Source organism: Odontesthes bonariensis, chromosome 6, assembly GCF_027942865.1.
Source record: "Odontesthes bonariensis isolate fOdoBon6 chromosome 6, fOdoBon6.hap1, whole genome shotgun sequence".
Classification (NCBI taxonomy): domain Eukaryota; kingdom Metazoa; phylum Chordata; class Actinopteri; order Atheriniformes; family Atherinopsidae; genus Odontesthes; species Odontesthes bonariensis.
Window position 1 is genome coordinate 30,067,772 of NC_134511.1, and position 7,568 is coordinate 30,075,339.

Genomic DNA, 7,568 nt, shown 5'->3' on the forward strand with positions numbered 1-7,568 from the left:
CCCTTTTATGCAGGTCAAGAGAGGTCAGTTTGCCAATGTGGTGGAGCCTTATTTTCAGAAACACAGACACAAACAATGACAACAAGTTGGAATAATGGTTGTTGATGCCAAACTTTGTCTCCTCAATGTGTTCCCCAAGCTGAAAAACATCCCCCGTTCCAATCTCCTCCCGGATGATGTACGTGACTGTCGCCATCTTTACAGCTTTGCTGAAGCTTGGCAAATCACCCACTCTGCAGCTCTCAGCACCTTCACTGTGCCACATGATGGAATCACTGGTACACCGTTGTTTTTCAGGGCTAGAAAGTGGTAGCTATCATGAAATGATGAAGGTACAGCATCTCTGACCAAGCTTGCATGGCACACACCACAGGACAGCTTTTGCAGAATCTGGAGGACTACAAACCATGCGATGTAGTACAAAGCATTGTCCTCAACATCCACCAGTATAAATATTTAGAAGTAGCTATTTAACATATTTAGAAGGGTAATTTTGATATGATGTTTAAAAAGAAATACTCAAATCATTAGGCTGAGTTAGTGAGTTTGAGGTTGAAGCTTCTGGGTCATCCTGAGTGGTCACAGACAGGCTCTCTTCAACTTTTCTGGAAGAACATGTAGTCCTGCCCTTTTCTGGCTAAAATGAAGAAGCATAATATTAAAATATATAAAAATACACACACACACAGGGATAAGTATTTCACCCCGCCCTGTTATTGATAATATTTCAATTTATGAATGCTAATAGCCTTATGATGATACACCTACTCTTATTAGGTGAACCTGTAAGCCGAAGATGGAGGGAATAACACCAACTCTCGGTCGGACAATCTGTGGGGTGGGTATGAGACATGAGGTAAATACTTTTGTTAGGATGAAAGAATTACATGTGAATAATACAGGCATAATAAACATCATTAATAAACCTGTGTAAAATCTGATGGTCAATGTTATAACGGTAATATTTGCATTATTTCAAAAGTAGCATTCTTGTGTTAGTTGTAATCTAAGCCTGTGTTATGGAATATATGATTTATGAAGTCTCTGTTGGCCCAATAGCCGTGTGAACAGAGGTGTTATGCCGAGAAGTGCATTCCCATTCACGGGAGCGCGCGTAAACCGTTTCAGGTGTGGATTATTACATTTCTCCAAAAAAAATAATATTGAGCTGACAATGGTGTTTCATTCGTGCATCTTTTTTTCACATCTCTTCATGTAAATTAATAATACGTGTACAATTATGATAATCTGACAATTGTACAGTTTAGAGTATTCCTATTCCTAACTATTTTTATATTATTGGACATATATTCAAAAGTAAGGGCCGTGACTAATACTTTTGTAGTCAACACGAAAGACGGTTGGATACATTTTCTATTAACAATCTCAACTCATTATAGCCCAGATGAAATTATATAAAAATTAACCTGAAACTATGAAATTTGGTTATTTTAATTTTATATACAAATTTGGACTTTTTGAGATTCGCATCCGTTAATTCAATCAGGTAAACAAATTATGATGTAGTTATATCATTCCATCACAGACTCTCTTTAAAGTACGACCAGCAGGGGGTGCACTTCTCGGCATAACACTGGCTATAAACATATCCTAGTTTAACATTTGCTGGCTACGATTTCGCCGGCAGACAAATACAGTACAATATTTTATTGACAAAACACAACCAATAATAATGTTGAATCCTACCTGTGAAAGGTAATCCCCCGACTCCTGTTCGCAACGTCTGTCTCAGCCTCATTAATGGCTGCTCCCTCAGTAATGGCCGCGGCCAGAAAGTTATGGCCGGTCGTGGCCGCGGCTGCGGCGCGCTAGCCCTTGCTGCACTAACCTCTGAATCTGTGACGGCAGAGTATGTAGCCAAGCTCTCTGTGACCCGTTCAACCCGGTCACCAGAATCAGATATATTGTTTGACTACACCTGGGCAGCTAACTCTAACAATGTTTGCGCAATCTCAGGGAGCGCCATGATCTGCGATGCATCCATACAGCAAATGTGCACACCACCCCCTACCATAGCCTACATGATGGGTAGCACGGTCAGCAGGCGTGACGTCACTCTCCTGCGCCGTTCAGATTGCTTTTTCGTTATCGAATTGTGGGCAGTATTTTGCATGCAGACCACGAAAATGAAAAAGCAATGTCCGCTTTGTTTTCTTTTTGATTATGGCATAGAATGTGCAGTCTTGAAGAAGAAAATTGAAATGCAATAGGATGATTGATTAGTAATTTTATTTATGAGTCAAATAATGCAGCCACATTCTTAAAATGAAAAAGCATTTCTGCAAATGCATTTGAATTTTGATCACGATTTGCTTCCATACTACTGAGGCATTTGACGTCGGATGGCTGGTTGACGCGCTGCCTGTCCTGGCTTGCTGCTCTCGTACCGTGTTTAAATGAATTTCCACGCCGTTCCTTGAAGTTGCCACCAGTGGATTTATTCTTTCATATGTGTTAACAAACAAACAAACAGCGGCATCACGAGCACCTCGCGCCACAGCGGTCAAAAACCGTTTGCCCTTCCGGGTCAAAACACCTGATGAACAAGAGTGCACGAGACTCCTATATGCACCTGAGACCCCCTGGTGACAGCACAGCGACACCACACACATACAGAGTACATTACACCCTTGACTCAGGACACCAACACAACACATTTAGCTCTTACAAATGGTGTACAAGACAAACTCAAAGATGCAAAAACGAGAAGAGGTGAAGCAATTCTGTTAGTGGGCCAAGGCAGAAAACAAGCTATGAATTATGATTGATGAGAGTTTTCCCAGATGGAAATTGCTGATAAAGCAAAAAGGTCCTCAGAGTGACATCAGAGTTCATTAATTTCTCTAGCCCACCAATTTTTATGTATTTTGTTCCGAGATAATGGATGGAAGGTATTTGAAATGGCTGTTGTTTCCAACTTAATAACGAGATGTCATTTTGTTACTTTAAAATAATCAAACCAGACACAGATTTACTGTTCATAAGCAGAGGTTCAAGAGCTGGACCAACTCTACAAATGCCTTCTTCCCCCATACACCCACCCTCTTTTCTCCTTTATCATTTATCTTGGGGTGTCCTGGTAGGCCCACCATCCTAAAGCTTCCTTTCTTCCATTATTATCATGCAGCTTCAATTCCAACTGCCAGATGCTACTCATGCATTTCATCCTCATCAAAAATTTAATTTGCATCTCAATTGATGCTTCAATTTCTACTCATGAACCCAATATTCCAGTCGCTCTGTCATTTGAACCATGAAAATAAGCAGCCATTACTGCTGTTGTTAAATGAGCAAACCAGACACGTGTGCCCACGGGGAGGTCATTGAGAGGCTGGAGGATCTGATGTTTCACCACTACACCTTTTATATACTGTATGAATCTTCCATTGCAACTCCAGAATATCTGGTCCACTTTCCTTAAAACAAAAAGGACAAATACCTCTGTTTTCAAACCATTCCTGCCTACTTTAAACCCACCTGTGTGATGATGATCTTGGATCTGTCGCACCATTTTTCTATAATAAGGAAAATAAGAAGAAAGTCCAACTCTCATCATTAGTGTCACTCACCATTCACGTTAGGAGCAGAGCAGCACTGTTGCTGACAAATGGACAAGATGAGAAGGTGATCAATGGGCAATGATGTTTCCGACCTCCTTATTCTGGTTGTGATACAGTTGCACTTTGTTGATGAAATTCATGCAAATGTACCAATGTTGGACCAGACTGAAAAACAAAAACGACCATTTTCATTGTGTTTCTGTGAGATATGATAAAAAGACTTTCATCCTTTCTAGCAGAATTTGCCCAGTTTTAATATATTTAATCTAAGTACTGGAGTGAGTTCAAGTTATTGTTGAGACGACAGTCCTTGTGAAAAAAAATTATAGAATCTGCACATTAAATCTGCATATGTTGTAACTGCAACTGGAGAAAAGGAGGAAGCCTGAATGTGTTATCACAGAGCAACACTAACCATAAAAGAAGGTGGTTTGAGTAGATGGACTGTCACGGCAAGCAAACTAGCCATCTGAGAACACAGACTCTGATGCAGACACTGAACTCGAGGAATATAGGTGACATAAGAGTTTATGAAAGAGAGTGTAAGTGGAGGGTCATGAGCAGAATCCAGGCGGACAGGGAACTCTGTGGGAGGAGGGAGACAGTTAAGGGTGACTATCTGGGTTGGTGAATTTGTCCAAGGTGGTTGTTCTGTCCTTACTTGTTTTCCTGAGGGGTTCCAGGTAGGAGGGCAGGATGCTGGTTGTGGTGTAAGGTCCTGAGTTGGTGGCGGGGCGAGCAGGCAGGTAAGTAAAGCTGGCTGATGAACGGAATCCAACCATGGACGATGATACTGGCACGTGGAAAAAAGAGCACAGGGAATGGTCGAGGGTGGCAAACACTAGGAAACAAAGGCAAGGTAAGAACACAGAAAAACTCGGAATGTTGAACGCACTGGAGTCAGCCTAATTACCACAAGGATTGTGAGACAATCTGATGAAGACTGGTTGCTCCTGCAGCTCCTATAAAGGTGTCCTGATGAGGGCAGATTGGGAGCAGGTGTGATAGCAGGAGCAATCCAGACTCCGCCCAGGGAAGCCCGCCGAAGACTCAGAAACCAAAACAACATCACAGCTAAGCGTGATCTTGACATGGACAGATCAAAAAAAATGTCAGGACTAGACACAGTGTTTAATACCTTTAAAGCTTAACCACATGATTTTAAGAACTTTTTCAAATATTTCACAGGAAATTACAAAAACCAGTAAAAACGGTCATTACATGAGACAGTATATCAGTAACACATTGGGAACAAGACATTCGCTCACTGGTAATAATGCCTCCAAAAGCATTTATTGAATTAATACTTCATGGTGCAACGTTGAGCATAAATGATCTGAATGTTATGGAAACATCCAGAAATGCCCTGTCCATTGTATACTCTATTTTACATTGTATATTCTATATTACTTTCTCTAGTATGCATTATTTATTGTGTGTGGACTCATCTTGAGTATATTTTATGCTTCTTCTATATTTTTTACAAACATATATTAGTCAAAAATATTTTGTAGATAAAATGTTTAAAAAGTGACCATTTTCAGGTTGCAACCAGGACCGTGAATTTTATCAAGGTCTAACAATAAAAGAACTAACTATTTGGATACTGGATAGAAGATCTGGCCTTGCCACCACTGTGAAATTCCTATTCCACCTGTTTAGTGCACACACAGATTGTAGTGCTAGCTCCGATTTTGCAAAAGACAAAACCAACCCCAGTTACAGTCTGTTGATTCTGCTGCTGCTTATACAGGCTCAGGTTGAATAATGATAATCTAATCAGTGTTGACTATGGTATCAGTTGCACCACTGCTTTGTTAAGTGTGTATAATCCTAAATTAATCTTCAATGAAAGGCTATTTTAACTTGCAACTGAAGATTTCACAGCAACAGACACACAACCGAAGAAAGTAATCAGGGGGAGAAAAGCTGTGCTGTCTGTATCAACCATTCGTTCCGTGATTAATTATTTTTTCACTGCTTGTGAAAATGAATGTGTGATGAACAGTATAACCAGTTTCATAAGTCTCATATGCGTTGGCAGCACTGTGAATACATAAAAGTACATAAAACTGGACTGGCGTGAAGAAGCCGTTTCGAAGCAGATGTCTTCAAGAAAAGAAGTCCAGTTGCCTTCAACACAGTATCCTCCAGGATACTGTGCAAGTTTTATTGATGAATTTTCTGAATTATTGTCTGTTATTTCAACTGATTTTAACCATTTTATCTTGACCGGGGATTTTAACATTCACATAGATAACATGATGGATGGTAATGCCAAAGAATTTTCTTCTGTGCTGGACATGTTTGGTTTGTGGCAACATGTAACAGAACCTACCCACCTTCGAGGTCACATTCTGGACCTGGTCATTTCTAAAGGTGTTGATATTTCTTCTGTTGTGGTTATTGATTTGGCCTTGTCTGACCATTTTTGTATTTAATTTGATTTATTTATCACTCAGAATGTTCAAACAACCAGCTTCTCAGTTAAGAAGAGGTATATCAATGAGAAAACAAGTGCTCAGTTTAGGGAGGTCATAGCTATGTTACCAACAATGAGCGCAGAGTGTGTTGAAGGACTGATGGATCATTTCAACTTAAAAATTTTGAATGTAATGGAAGCTGTTGCACCGATAAGAATCAAGAGCACCTTGATCAAACAGAAAACACCATGGAGAAACACCACTACGGTCAAAAACCTGAAAAGAGAATGCAGGAAAGCTGAACGTAAATGGAGGAAAACAAAGCTTCAGATTCACTATGAGCTGTACAAAGAAAGCCTGCGTAGTTATAACAATGAGCTGTGCAAGGCCAGACAGCTGCATTTATCTGAAATGATTAATAAGAATGTCAACAATTCTCAAACTCTGTTTGCTATGGTTGAAAAACTCACAAATCCTCCTAAAAAGTCAAACCCAGACCTCTCCACAGAGAAATGCAACGAATTTGCCAACTTTTTTAGCCAAAAAATCAAAACGATTAGCAAAAACACATACTGTATCAAGTCCAACAGCATGGCTTCATAGTAGAGGAGTCCAGGTGGTGCAAAATACAACAAAGAAGACCCGGCACTGTTAGGAAGCTAGAATATGGTATCAGACTATCAGATGGTCTCCTCAGAAGAGGCGATGCTGCTGAGCTGAGCTGAGATGTGTTTCTACCATCAAATTCAAGATAAGCTAATCATTTTCATGGAATAGTAAAATCTCAAACTTTCAGCTAGAGCTAAAACAATTCCATGAGTAACTCAATCTCAGGAAATCCTTTACACAACATATTTGCATTGATTATCCCTTTAATCCATAAAAATACATTCTGCTCAGTGGTCACATAGACAGTTATTACTGTCACAAACGTGCTTCTGTGCTTTGATGGCACGGCAGAGGAAACCAGAGATAACAATAAATTTCTTGTTTTTTCTCAAAACAAGTAGCTTGTATCTATTGTGTTGGACAAACAGTGCCTTAAATTCCCTTCAAATGTGGCCAGAACCGCCCTGTTAGTTCAAGCACTTTATCATCTATCGTAGTTTCACTTACAGTATTCCTTTCAGCTTCATCCTGAAATATTTCAGTCTCTGTTTCTGATTCACTGTGCTGTTTGATTACAGAAAAAAGGAAAATAAAAGTTTTTATTAGGAATTCAGCTGCTCTCTATATGAAATAGAGACAGTGGGAGAGAAACAAACAGCTGTTAACTGCTGATGTAGCTTGACATTTGGCAGTAAGACAATACCAAGTGTTCTCTATTACTATAATCAATGTAATGATAGTAAATATTTATAGAAACTTAGTGGTTTTGGCCATATTGCCTAGACTTCATTGTTATAGTAGTTATATGTAAAGGCTAGGTAATAGTGTAATTTATATTTGATCACAGTGAGTAGCGTTAGGAAGTGCAGGGAAACCCCTCAGCATAAAACATAACTAAATAATAATAAGACTCCTCAATGAGGCATTGATTTACTTGATTAATCAATGGAATAAT

General features: G+C 39.5%; 1 long non-coding RNA gene across 1 annotated transcript; it reads right to left on the reverse strand.

Moving 5' to 3' along the window:
• Nucleotides 1–524: 524 nt before the first annotated feature.
• On the reverse strand, nucleotides 525–1,786 carry LOC142382952 (uncharacterized). The gene is made up of 3 exons (XR_012769978.1): nucleotides 1,708–1,786; nucleotides 769–831; nucleotides 525–637 (listed from the first exon to the last, which is right to left on the reverse strand). It is a non-coding gene; the product is annotated as an uncharacterized LOC142382952 (long non-coding RNA).
• Between the last annotated feature and the right edge of the window lie 5,782 nt (nucleotides 1,787–7,568).